Source organism: Neofelis nebulosa, chromosome 17 (assembly GCF_028018385.1).
Source record: "Neofelis nebulosa isolate mNeoNeb1 chromosome 17, mNeoNeb1.pri, whole genome shotgun sequence".
Taxonomy (NCBI): domain Eukaryota; kingdom Metazoa; phylum Chordata; class Mammalia; order Carnivora; family Felidae; genus Neofelis; species Neofelis nebulosa.
The window spans coordinates 22,253,640-22,268,038 of NC_080798.1; the positions used below are offsets into that span (position 1 = coordinate 22,253,640).

Sequence of the window (14,399 nt, forward strand, 5' to 3'; positions counted from 1 at the left end):
CGGTGGAGGCCACGTCTCCCCCGGGGCCATCCTGCCTGGCAGGGTGCATCAAAGGAGCTGTGGGTGTGAAGTATCTGGGAGCAGTTTTCAGAGTCCCCAGGCCCTGCGCTTCAGGGAACAGGCAGCCAAGACGACATTTGCTTGGAGCAGAGAAAGAGTCTCCAGGAAGCCTCCCGGCTGGCCCTGGATAGCAGCGTCTCTGGAATGCAAGAGAAGAATTCCATCTCGCAACCATCCCGACGAGAATGTAAAAACGTCTACCAAATCAGTCCCACGAGTTGCACAAATAAATCCCAGTATTACGTTTAAAAATCATATACCATCAAATAGCCGGCTTTGTGTTGTGCACACAAGAACCAAGTGGCTTTTGAGGTTCTTGGCAAGACCGAATAATGCCACCACTTTGACTGACATAACAAAAATAACAAGGCGATGAAGTAAAGTACGTTTAAATGGCAGAAAGGAACTGAGACTGAGGGAGAAAAGCCACACGTTTCTAGGCTGATGTTTTCCGAAGCGCCTTTCTGGAGTGACTGGCGGCTGGAAGGACAAAGGGTGGGAGGCACCCTTGAAGTTTTGTGAAAGAAAATCAATCAAGAAAGATACACAAACCTGATTAGGAAAAGAAAAAATGTATGTTGTAATATATAGAGCAGCCTGTGAACGGGTGGCTGGTTCCTACAAGATTAGAGAAAATAACCCGAGGTTAGGGTTTCTTTCGCCTTCCACTCCGTGTGTGGAGTCACCCACCTGGGCGCTCCATCCCCCTGGCTCCAAGCAATTTGCTGAGAAAGAATATTTCTGCTGCTAAATGATCTCGCTCCCCAGTGGCTCCTGCGGCCACTAGCTCTGAGACAAACGACCTCGCTGGAGGACGGATGGGTGGCCGCCTTGGTGTTCAAGGGCCCTCACACAGCGCCCACGCCAAAGCCCGCCGTCTGCGCCTGGGGCGTTGGGAAGGGCTGTGGCTGGAAATGGAAAGGCAAGGCAAGAATAAAAGGTTCCAGGACCGCGAAGCCCTCGTTGGCAGAGGAGGTCTGCCTTCGGTCCGAGCCGGGGAGGGGATGTCTGGGTCAATGCATCTCGCTGCTTAGCTTTGAAGGTGCCAGCAAAATAGCCCGCCAGGCCAAAAGGACAGCGCAGGGGACGACGGCGCAGGGTGCCGGCTTATAGGAAACCTGAGGCTGGTTGGTGACCCTCAGGCCCGAAGTGCGGGAAAGGGGAGCAGACAGCAAGCCCCCGGGCACCAAGCCCCCACCGCGAGGTCAACAGAGCACAGCCGCTGGGAAAATGTTCTTGACGCGATGGTCCCTGCCATTACAAGAACCACCTGCTTCCAGATTCCAAGTGGCTGAGTGACCAGGCACCGGCAGGTGTGCGTGGGGTCCAGCTCATTCTTCTCTCTGCCGCTGATGACGCCTCTTCCGCTTTTACTTTCGGCTCAGCCGGATTCCCTGGCCCTTTTGCTCAAGAGTCGGATATTTTGATATCCAAATTCAATGAACAATAGGGACAGATGTGGGAGATTAACAAAAGATGTTGACTTTTGCCTTTGTTCAGCCAAACACTGGAACACATTTCCTCCTTCATTTCCTCTTTGTACTCATTATCGTGTAGAGGAAGTAATCTGGTGGTTTGGTTTTGGTAACCTGTTTATTGCTAAACTTGTGTTCTTCTGCCCGGCACTAACCCCCTGGGGGTCTGGCTAGTAATTACCCTGGTGGGAAGGTGGCCGCCGTCCCCAGCGCCAGACCGGCTGGTGCAATGCAGTGTCAACATAGACACAGGAGCTGAACAGCTGTCTCTTACTCTCGCAGCAAATTAAATGCATGTTAAAAGATTATCTCCTGCATTTATCATAACAAGATTTTGCATTTATGTCTTTCTTTCTTTTTAAATAGGAATAAAGATCTCATATACATTTTCTAATTTATTATCTAGTATTTATTATAGGAAGAGAGTTTTGTCTAATCTCAACTCGTTAAAATCACATATTATTCATAATAACCCACCACTGAAGGCTCATCATGGTAGCAAGAAAAAATAAAAAAGTGTTTTTAAAATGAAACTTCATTTGAAGCATTTCTCTTTGGAGACAGTCCAACGTGTTAAAGAAAGGAGTGGAACGTGTGTAATAAAATACCTTGGCAAAGCAAATTTGTTGGAAGAAAGGAAGAAAGGAAGGGAGGGAGGGAGGAAGGAAGGAAGGAGGAAAGGGAGAAAAACGGAAGGAAGGAAAGAAGGAAGGAAGAGAGAGAGAGAGGAATGGAAGGAAGGAAGGAAGGAAGGAAGGAAGGAAGGAAGGAAGAGAGAGAGAAAAAAATGGAAGGAAGGAAGGAAGGAAGGAAGGAAAGGAGGCAGGGAGGGAAAGAAGGAAGAAAGGAAGGAAAGGAGGGAGGGAAAGAAGGAAGGAAAGAAGGAAGGGAGGGAGGGAGGAAGAGAAGGAGGAAGGAAGGAAAGAAGGAAGAGAAAGAGAGAAAAAGAAGAAGGAAGGAAGGAAGGAAAGAAAGAAAGAAAGAAGGAAGAAAAATAAATATCAAGGAGAATTCAAATACTTTACATAAAATAAAGTAGGAATTCTGTGGCCCAATAAAGAAAGAGAAGGGGAAAAAATCAGGCCAAGAACTTCCCCACTTTCTCTCTGGTTTTTAAGCATGATCTCTAACTCACACGTGTCTTGTTATCCGAGTGAAGCAGTTCTTTGCCTCCCTCGTGTTCCAGCCAGAACTGATTTTCAGATCATTATTATATGCACAAAGAGGCGACAGCGTGGCATGTGTAATTCTCATGAATGTCACCCCATCCACAGCAGGCCATCGGAGCGAGGTTATGAATACTCGGTTTGCTGAGTGAGATGATCCTGGCATCAGCTCTGTGGCATTTTCCACATGTTTAGCCTGAAAGAAGACATTTGTTTGGACTATATGCTTCTGTGTACTTTTTTAATGCAATAAAATTGACAGATGACTCCTTTTTGCAACAGGTTTGGAGAAGGAAAATGTGGTGACTTTACCCTCCCCTTTCTTCTTGATGGCTGTTTAGACAGCAGTCTTAAAAAATCACTAGTCACTAAAATCCCTCATGCCCATTTCATATTGTGTTGATTCATATTAAATTCATGACAACAAAAAAGCAACTTGAGGCACTTTTGGAAATGACCGCTCTTTAGTGTGCCTCCCCATCCTCCGGGCTCGGTGGGCCCAGCGCCCATAAAGCTGCCTGCTGTCTTGTGTCATGAAAAGAAACAGCTTTGCCTGGGAATGCCATTACTGTGTAATGAGGCATGCAGCAAAATATACCTTCAGCAGCCACTTGATGAAGGCTTGCTGACACACCAGACCAGACAGAAATGTTTTTTTGTATGTTCTTCCTTATTTTGTCCATCAATCACATCATTAGTCAAAGCAGACAAGCCTGTCAGCCGGGCCCAGATGCGGAGTGGCAGGCGATCAGCGGACAGGTGTTCCGGCTCCCCCAAAACGAAATCCTGAAATGAGAAAGGAACCAAGACCTTGTTTCAAGGGCTGGAATGTCAACGAGAGAGAAAAGACACGGAGGGGAGGAGTTCGGAAGCTGGGCTTCCGAGGAGCTGACCGGCGGCGTGGCCCCCTGGAACTGCCCGGCTGAGCCGCTACAGCGAGAACAAAGCCCATTCATTTCCTGTGGCCAGTGAAGTATTCAGATATAATATTCAAAGGCCATAAATGAAAGAAGGTTCCCTCATGACCCTCCCTGGTGTCCCAAATGCATAAATTTGGGTTGGGTAGTTCAGATGCCCTAGGGCCACCCAGACTCCTGGGGCTGCCTCCCTGGGGCTGGCTGGGAAAACACAGGCTCCGCCCAGCCAGCATGCACAGTAGCCTCGCTCATTTCCAGGGACTTCAGCCTCCCCTCTGCTGGCAGCCACCCCTCCTCCCCAGCACATTCTAGAGTGTCTTCCTTTGGGGCATTGTTTTTGCAATGCTTTCTGTCTGGAACTTAACAGGTTAATGAAACTAACCATATGGAGTCATCCTCAACGGTTAATTTCCAGCTTTTCAAGCAAGCCCCCAAATGAATTTGCGTAATGAGCTCCTTGCTCAGTCACCCCCTAGTTACCAAGAAGGACTAGCTAATCAAGCCCCCACCCGCTCTGGCCTTTTCAGCCACGGTGGCCAACGTGATACTTTGTGAAGGTCCAGCTGAATTGTGATTTTAGCATGCACCATTTTTTGGTGTTTGGTATTTGTTTTTGGTGTTTCATTTTTAGAATAGACGTTGCTTTGTAAAACTGTTTTAGATTTACGAAAGAAAGAAAGAAAGAAAGAAAGAAAGAAAGAAAGAAAGGGAAAGAAAAGAAAAATTAAGAAGGTAAAACCAAATTCTCATTCATGCAGTTTCCCTTATGATTAAATCTTAAATGAGTGTGGTCCATTTGTTACTCTCAGTGAACATCATCATTGTATGTATCAATGTATCAATACATCATCATTGACTATCCATGATTTATTCAGATTTTGTTAGCGTTTTACCTAATGTCCTTTGTCTGTTCCGGGACCCCATCCAGGACCCCACATTACATTCAATTGTCACGTCTCCTTTGGCTCTGAGTTGCAGCAATTTCTCAAACTTTCCTTGATTTTGATGACCTTGACAGTTTTGAGGAGTAGTACATGTGCCATTTTTGATAAGTCATTTTTTTAAAATTTAGACTATGTGTGCGCACAACATCTTTTACACTTCAATAAATAATAGTGCTGAGAGGGGGGGAGGGGGAGCCTTAGGAGGGGCGGAAGGGAAGGAATTAGGCCCACGGAAAGGTCAGAAGTCTTTATACAGCACCAGGGAGAAGACGCCGACACTCCAATCTTTCCCAGCGTTGACCTTTCCGAAGATGTGCTGAGCAGGAAGGGGGTGATACCTGATACAAGATTCAAACCCACACTCCCACCTTTAAGCGAGAATTAAATCTGCAGATATTTCCTCTGGGGTTTCCAAAAGGGAAGTAAGCACATCATTAATCTAACCAGCCATCGGATGCCACCATGGCCTGGTGTCGTGTATCTGGACTGATGTTTGGGTGAGTGGGGGCTGCGACGACATCAGGTTAGGGTGACGTGACAGTGCAATAGGGCCGCGGGCCCAGGAGGACCAGGGCTGTGGCCCATGTGGGGGCCTGACATCGCCCGGCCTCCCAGGTCGGGGACAGAAGGTGGCATGTAAACCCATCCCTTTGCCGATGCTTCTCAGGCCCTGTCTTCCCCTCTGCGGTTCCCTGTTTCTTGCCTCTTGCCTTTTCTATCCTTCTCCACAATCTCAGAGGAGCCAGGGAAGGAAGAGGCGATCGGTTTGGGAGATGTGTGGGCACTTTTGCTGATTAAGAAAGACCGTTCACTTCTTTCCTGTGTCTCGGGGTCTTAGCCGGGGAAGAAATAACGTCTCTTAAAGGGCCTACGATTGCCAAGGCAGCAAAATGCACACCAGCTTGGTGCCCACTGCATCCCACCAAGAGCCCGATGCCACACATAAGTGATGTTGTTCAATTACACTTTACAATTCATCCTTGCAAGTACCCCAGCTTTTTCCAGCTCATACACATGTTTTATGAGCCTGCCTTTCACCCAGAAGGTCTACAGAAAGTAAAATAAATGAATCCAACACTCGATTCAGCCTGGATCATCTGACATTTATTCTTAGATGGGACAAGTGACAATTTGAAAGCTATTCTCACACTGTAGGAACTTCCAAGCCTCATGTGCAGTATATAATCAGTCAATCAATCAATCTTATGGAGCACCTACTGGGTGCTAGTCCAAGTAGAAAGACCAGTCCCTGCCCTCAGTGACCTTCAGATAGTTAGAGAAACCAGACTGCATTTTTCCCTTTTTGACTGTTGATTAGATAGGAAATTTCCCCTGATGCAGTGACAGTCAACCCAGAGAGGGTAATATCATAAGATACGAGAAAGAGAAAGAGAAAGAGAAAGAGAAAGAGAAAGAGAAAGAGAGAGAGAGAGAGAGAGAGAATACAGATGTGCAGAGAGAGGCTGAAATGAATACAAGACCAGAGGTCCCAGAGAAAAGGCAGCTATATTTCTGGATTCCACCCCTCCTGCTGTCCAGGGATATTTCCTACCCATGTTTTCAGAGAAATACCCTACAACCTTCCATAACCTCCATTTTTGCTTAAGCAAGGCCGGGGAGGGATATGTTTTCTGTCTCAAATGTCCCTTACTAAGACCACATCTACCAAATGGGCCGTTAAGTGCAAGAGAATGTACTCTAAGTCAGAGCAAGGAGCAACAGTAGGGAAGATACATCAGAGAGGAGGCCAGAGAGCTTGTAAGTGTTTTAAAGACTCAGATAATTAGAAAAGAAGAGGTTACTTCACATTCAGAACACCAAGAATAAATGTGAAATCAGTTGAGTGGTTTGTGCCTTCCAAAGATACTACAGGAAATATGGTAAAAAATGTGTAAAATCAAAGAGATGCACTGAATATCTCAGCTTCTTCACTAGGACATGGAAAAGTCTTCTGGTTCTCCGACACCCTGCATTCAGGCACCTGCCATTCTGCAGATCCCCTGTAGATGCATTCCCTAGGCACCTCATTGCCTGTCCACCTTGGCCCTCAGCACAAGGTCAGAGGTGTGAGGTAGCAGCAGACTGTATCCTCAAGGACAACTTCACTCTGTCCTTCCCCCCAAAAGAAAAGATTTGGGGAAAAAGGTTTATCTTCAATAAAATCTTACATTAATGATGCTAATATAAGAAAGCATATAGTTCTCATAGACAAGGTGTGTGTGTGTGTGTGTGTGTGTGTGTGTGTGTGTGAGTTGTTTTGTGGGGGTGTATAAGAACTTGAAAACCTCCAGCTGTACAAGTTCACTGGACCAGAACCCAGAACATTCCTCCGCTTTTAGAAGCACCTCTTGATGTGCTTTGGAGGCAAAATCATGCTCTCAGATTGTTTGGGTCTTCCTTCCCAGTGCCTTGAGCTAGACCATGGGAGCAGGTCCAATGGTTCAAGTACCAGCCCTCAGAGAAATACCATAATGGCCATCATTTACTGGGTCTTATAAAAGGCCAAGTATTGCTGGCCCCTTCTGAATGCTACCATCTGAACACTAGCCATGCAAAGTGGGAATTAGTATCCCCACTTTCATAAGAGACTGAGAAAGGCTACGTGATTTACAGGAGCCCAAGACTCTGCCAGTGGTGATGTCTAGATGCGCTGTTGGTCTCAAGAGGCCTCTGACTGCCATGACATCATGCTGTGCACCTGAATGTTCAAGAGCAATGGGCAGAATTCACGCATCCAAGACCATGGGATTTAAAGAGTCCAGCACCGCAGCTCATCAGTTCATAAATGCCTTATTAGTGAGCTTTTGCAGGAAGTTTCAGTGTAGCAAGGTATATTTCTATTTAATACTGGGAGCAAATAGAAAGACTTACTATTGCTCAATAAGTGGAGAGGAAAATTGAGGGAAGCCTCGGATAGGTGTTAAGGTCAGAAATATGGTTTCATTCATTCTGTTGACCGAGCTCATTATGAAGCGTGACTGCTAGGATCGCCAAGCCGCTGAAGAAAATGGGAAAGCAATACCTCCAAGGTCCCTGAGACCATCCTGCACTCGAGTACCGACGCATGGGCATGGGGACCTGGTGTGCCCTCGAAAAAGACAGGTAATGTTTCAAGCGCTCAGAAAATGCAATATGCCGCTTGATGCTCTGTCAAACAATCGCATCCCAGCTCCTTTAACAGCACAGGATGTGAAGAATAGCCGACTGCCTCAGCATGCCCTGCTGGAGGCCCCAGGGACAGCATGGAGCTCCAAGTCAGGGGGTCTGCGTGAGGCGGGACGCTCTTCCAAAATGCCAGTCCAAACGCTGTCACTGATCTCCACTCAGCTGGCTGCCAGGCATGCTGTGGATAGCTCCAAAGGTTATGCCAGCAGTGCCTTTCCAGAGAGGCTGGGGGCTTAGTGGTGAGTAGGGGCACCTTGTCACAGGATTCCTGGAATGTTCTGCTTGTCCTGAGTCAACAGAAAGATGTTTTCCACTATAGTGCCTCCCTGCATTCCCAGCATGCCTGGAGTTGGGTCACCCTGGGCTGTTGAGCACATATGTCCCCATGTATTTGTGGCTGCAGAAGCCCAGATGCCCCTGAGGCTCAGGCCTGTCCTCATATACCTCTCCCGCCCCACCTGGAGACAGTCCAATGTGAGCAGATCGGATGGAGACACGGAGGTGCCCTCGGCAAGGCCCCTTCGCACTGGTGTATTCAAATATTTTTCAGCATTTATTCAGTGAAGGAGGGAAGAAAGTGATATTTATTTGTAAAATTGCATACATTCATTTTTTCAATTTTATGTCATGACTATATCAACATAAAACTATAACTAAAAATTAAACATCACCGAAGTACATAGAATAAATGTGTTAGTCCCCAAATATACTTAACCCCACTGCCGTGTCCCTCCCAAATTATGGAACCATTAGATGTACATCTTTCCAGTCATCTTGTCTACCCCTTTCCATAAACATATATAATATATATGTGTGATATAATATAAATATAATACATATTATATATCATGTTAATTATATATTAAATATATAATAGGATTTTCACATAAGTAGAGATGTATCATACATATTACCCTGTATCCTGATTTTTGTTACTTAATTCATTAGCCAGATATTTCAAAACCAATACTCATTATTTGTTTAACAGCTGTTTAATATTCCATAGCATGGGCATGCCATAATTTATTATAAAACATTTAAGGCACTTCTATTTTTTTCATTATTACAAATAAGACTCTGATATAGAATCTTGTATGTAAGTCTTTGAACATTCATGGAAGTGCTTCTGTAAACTACATTTCTAAAATTAGGATTGATTGTTTGAAGGGCGTGAACACTTTAAAATCAGATGCCTTTATCAAATGGTAGATGTCATGGTGTATTTTTATATCCTTGCCTGCTCAGGATATACTAGTTGTTTAAAATTTTGCCATTATAAGGTATAAAAACAGACAATCTTGTTTTGTTTCATTTTTTGAAAGGGAAAGAGAGCTCAAGCAGAGAGAGGACGGAGGGAGAGGGAGAGAGAGAGGATCTCAAGCAGGTTCCATGCCCAGTGCAGACCCAAACTCAGGGCTTTGATCATGACCTGAGTTGCAATTGAGAGTCAGGTGCTTAACCGACTGAGCCACCCATGTGGCCTCAAAATAGGAATGCTTTGAAATAAATTATTGTAAATATTGCTCCCAATACATCATTTGTCTTTTCTGCAGAAGATTTTGTTTGTTTTAACGCAGCCAAATATGTTCATGTATTTGTTCAGAGGCCCTGAACAAATATTTAGGAGTACTTTCTATACTGTAAGATTATTTTCCTTTAATTGTGTTTATGAACTTTTAAACCTATGTTGAAATTTTGTATATTATGAAACAGGTCTAATTTTTTTTTTTCAAATGAATCGCTGACTATCTTCATCATTGGGTGATTGGTCTAGTCTTTCCTCTTCCAACCACAGTGCTGCCTTTGTCATAAACTAAACCCTCACATGGTTCTATTTCTTCCCGCTTCAGTTTATGCCATTGAGCTCTTTCTTCTGTAAGATCACGTGGCTGTGACTGCCATACTCTTAGATTAAGGGTGGAAATTTGGTGGGGAAATTAGTTCTCCCACATCAGTCTTCTTTTTTCAAAATTGTCCTCATGATTCTTCAGTAATGTCTCTCCCATATGCTCTCAGAATCTGCTTGTCACCTTTCTTTAAAAATCTCTTACTGGGATTGAATTGGGAGATGTATCAGACATATTGTGTCCCAATAACACACCTCAGCAACCTTCTTTGTTCCAGATACTGCTGGATTATTTCCTAAAATAAACTCCCTGCAGGCAAATCCTTGTCTCAGTCTTTGCCTCCTGGGGAAGAAGTCCCCAGCCCGAGAAAGGAGAGCACTGAGTATTGAATAGACAATTAATGTGGGGAGACTTGACAAGTTTGCATTATTATTGCATTATCTTCCTAGCTCTGAGGACTCTTCAGTTAATGTTCTCTCCTTTGTAAGCATGTATAGTTTTGTTTTTACAAGTCCTGCACATGTCCTGTTAGCTTTTTTCCTGGATGTTGTATGTGTCGTGTAGCTATGCAATGGGATATTTTCACTGCGTATTTCCTAGCTGTTCTTGTTGTTGTTTAGAAATTCTCTTTTTATATATTTATCTTGTATCCAGCTACCTTCAAATAATAATTCCAAGGAATTTACCTAAATTTGTCGGATATGTAAACTTATTAATTATAAGTGGTAACAGATTTTTTCTGTTACAATGTTTTATCTACTCCCTTAATTTCAGTTTTGTATTTAGTGGCTAAGACTTCGGCGAGTATCTTATCCAGTTTCTTAAGAAAACCAAATAAAAGATTCCTAACTTTACATCATTGATTTGTGTTTCTTAACCTTTTAATTGTGTTAAGAAGGTTTTTTTTCCCCCTTTCTTTGTTTACTATGGCTTTTAAAAATCATGAGAGATTAATTTTACTTAAGGCCTATTCATATGGCATGTCTTTTTAAATCTATTAATTTTATTGATTGCAGAGATAGATTTCTGAAGGTGTAACTGTCCTTCCGTTCCCAAGAGAAGCTCAACTTAGTAACGAGTTTCATGATTATGTCTTATTTTGAGTTTTTGTATCTATGCTCATGCATTTAAAAAAATTAGTTTTCCTTTTTATGCTACTTTTATCTTCTTTTAGTGACAGGGAAATATTATCATTACAGAATGAGTTGGGAAGGTTTACTGTGAAATAAAAGAATTATCTGTTTTATTAGAGTTTTAGTACAACTTATCTATAGATGGTATAGGTCTGGTGACATTTTTAGGAAAGCTGTTATCTTTTTCCTTTGCTATTAAAAAAAAAATTCTCCTACAAATTCTGCTTTTCTAAGGTGATCCACTTGAATCAATCTTACTGATTTGTGTTGACTAGAAAATGTTCGATTTTGGCTACATTTTAGAATATAATAATATTCACTTAATTCTATAATATCTTCAAAAGAAATTATATTCTTTCCTTGTTTCTCTTATCATCTACCTTACATATATTAATTTTGACCATGCTGGACAGACATTTTTTTTGTCTTTTAAAAGAAAAAGATATTAAAGCTAATGATGCTTTTTGTTTCTTTAAATTTCATAAATTTTGTATTTGTTACTGTCATCAATGTTTTCCTAATTTGTTTAGGTTTATACTGCTATCTTTCCAGCTTCTTGAGTTACATATTTGGTTTATTTAATTTCAACCATTTTAATTTTCTAGTTCATACACTTAAAATTCATTTTTTACATTTTTTAATCTTTATTATTTATTTTTTTTTTCAACTTTTTTTTTTTTTTTTTTTTTTTTTTTTTGGGGGACAGAGAGAGACAGAGCATGAACGGGGGAGGGGCAGAGAGAGAGGGAGACACAGAATCGGAAACAGGCTCCAGGCTCCGAGCCATCAGCCCAGAGCCTGACGCGGGGCTCGAACTCACGGACCGCGAGATCGTGACCTGGCTGAAGTCGGACGCTTAACCGACTGCGCCACCCAGGCGCCCCTATTATTTATTTTTGAGAGACAGTGAGAAAGACAGAATGTGAATGGGGGGAGGGTCAGAGAGAGTCGGAGACACAGAATCCGAAGCAGGCTCCAGGATCTGAGCTGTCAGCACAGAGCTTGATGCGGGGCTCGAACTCACGGACTGTGAGATCATGACCTGAGCCGAAGTCGGACACTTAACCACCTGAGCCACCCAGGTGCCCCTATACACTTAAAATTCGTATAGTTTTCTCTAATTTCTTTAAAAAATATTTGCGTGACTTATTTTTATTGTGAATTTATTATTTTGATTTTATCTCCTTTTTAACTCAAGGATTATTTTAGAAATCTCGACTTTTAATGTGATCTGTTTTTATGATCCACAGCATTTCTGATTTGAGGAATTTATAGAAATTTTCCTTGTGGCTTAATGCATGGTCACTTTTGTAAATATTTCATGTGTGTTTGACACTAATGTGAGTTTCTCTATGTGCTTAGACAAAGTGTGTGCATATATACAAACATATATATTGTCAGACTTATTATTAATTATTCAAATATTTGATAACAGTACTCGACTTTATTTGCCCCTAGATTTAGTAAGATATAATTGACGTACAGTGTCGTGTAAGTTTAAGGTGTACAATTGGCTCTCATTTTTATTTTAGTCTGTGTGTTCTTAATTTATTGAATTCTGAGAGAAGTCAGGCAAATATCTGGATTTATTACATTATTTCTATATTTCCATTATTTTTGCTTTATGGGTTGTGAAGCTATGTTCTTGGGTATATATAGTTACCTTTCATAAGATGAACTGAGACCTCTCATCCAATATGCTACTTCTACCTGGGGTATGTGAAAGAGTTTGATGCGCCCTGAATGGAGGCATCGTTCCAAGAGAAAATTTTGGAAAATTTGGTAAAGAACAGATTCTGAAGGCTTTTCAGTGCTATGCTATAAGTTTCGGCTTTTGTTTGCTATGTCATGAAGTCAGCAAAGGGTTTCACCATGGCCATGATGTGATCAGATGTTTTGCCTTAGAACGCTCACTCTGGCTGAATTATGAGAGTGATGGCATGAGAGGGTGGACAGACTGACAGCCGGAAGTGTCTCCCTCATCATCAACTTCATCCTTGTTGAAGAAGTTTCCTATGGAAGGTCATAATGAGAAGAGAAGGCACACATTTAAAGACATACCCTTCACCAACCCTTAGGATCCGCACAGCCATTTCACAGAGTAGCAGATCCCACAAGCCAATTGACCACAGAGGCCAGGGGTAAAGGTCCTCAGAGAACTCAAGCATTCAACATCGCCGATAAAAGACTTTTGCTGGAAAGGAGATTATGAAACCCTCAGCCTGGAGGGACAGTTCAGGCTGGAAACATGGTGAAACTTCCAAATTGCATAGCAGATTGATAAATGATGAGCCCACACTTGGTTATTAGGAAAGACAAAACATATCAGAGGCACTGTCCCAAAGCAGACATTCAGAAGGACAAGCAGTGTCAGTATCACATCTGAGAGGCTAGATGGGTCAAGTGGGTGGCCATCTGGAGCTCTCCGCTTCCTCTTGACCCATAAAGAACGAAAGTGGCACAACAATATCAATATGGTCTGTCCATGCTGTCACTGCCTCCTTCCTTCCCTCCTACAGTCAGGGACAAGTGGACAGACATGAACCCTAAGCACCACCCAAGCATTGGTAAGCTGTGACTGAATAGCTGTCTTCTTAGAGGAATGCTTGTCCCTCAAATTCAGGAACAACTTGGTTCGCCTATCACTCAGAAAACAATGCCCAGGCAGCCCTCATGATGCAATAGCAGACAGGTAAGCAGGTGTATCTCTGTGCAATGACCTCCTCAGAAGCACAGTTACTTACCCCCTACGAAGGAAGCACATCAAAATGAAGCTATATTTCTCTGACAGAAGCTAACAAAATATAGAATGTTCTGGCGAGGGAGAAAGAAGAAAAACAAGAGAATAAATTAAACTTGGAGTTTCAATGTTGACCTTGAGTTTTCCGTCTGTTTTCAGAACTTGGGGGTCAAACAACGTCTGTTTCCAATTAATTTTATTCTTTGTCATTTTCCTTAAAGGAAAACACGCCTTTAGAATCAAGAGATTCTCTGTATTGAAAAGTAAATAAAGACCGACAAAAGTGCCACCGTTTAGAATCTGCTTTTTGCCGCAGGGGAAATGTGCCATTTGTGACAAAAGGGTATTAAGAGAGGTGCAAATATCTGTTATTGTTTCATAGAACACTTTTCCTCTTCAGAAAAGTTATGTAACTAGCAATTCCGAGAAAGCGGTCATCAGATTATGTTTGGTAGAAACTGATGCCACAAGCATATATATGTATTTTGTTTGACTGAACAGTGTTTTCAAAGTTTGAATTCTTTCTTAGTGCCAATACTCTAGAATCAAGAGATTTCACGTAAAGATCTGAACTCCACTTTCATTTTGAAAGCTATGGAGATCTGATAATATTTCACAAATGGCAGCTGCCCTTTGGATGGACACACCCTTCTTCACCATAAGCTCGCTCTTCAGGCCCTGGAGGCAGGTGCCGCGTGGCATTAACTTCGAATGACGCTTCTACATGAGAGTAGAATTAAACACGTGATACCCAGGTGGCTACCAAAGTAGAAAAAGAACAACTATGCTAAGCCTGAGGGTTTCAGGATAACTGGTGTGTGTCACACCCAGCTTTATTCACCGTGTCACTCATGCAGCCTCTGTCAGCTTGGGGCACCTGGGTGGCTCAGTCAGTTAAGCATCCGACTTTGGCTCACAATTCGTGAGTCTGAGCCCCGCATCGGGCTCTGCT

The 14,399-nt window shown here is 42.8% G+C and overlaps 1 long non-coding RNA gene across 1 annotated transcript in view; it reads right to left on the reverse strand.

Annotated features, from left to right (window-relative positions):
- Window positions 1-2,491: 2,491 nt before the first annotated feature.
- LOC131499745 (uncharacterized) overlaps window positions 2,492-14,399 on the reverse strand; it is a 115,803-nt gene continuing 103,895 nt past the window's right edge. Inside the window, exons 2-3 of the long non-coding RNA XR_009256034.1 lie at window positions 3,300-3,487; window positions 2,492-2,897 (exon numbers count right to left, since the gene is read on the reverse strand). This is a non-coding gene — a long non-coding RNA (uncharacterized LOC131499745). The remainder of the gene's footprint in view (window positions 2,898-3,299; window positions 3,488-14,399) is intronic.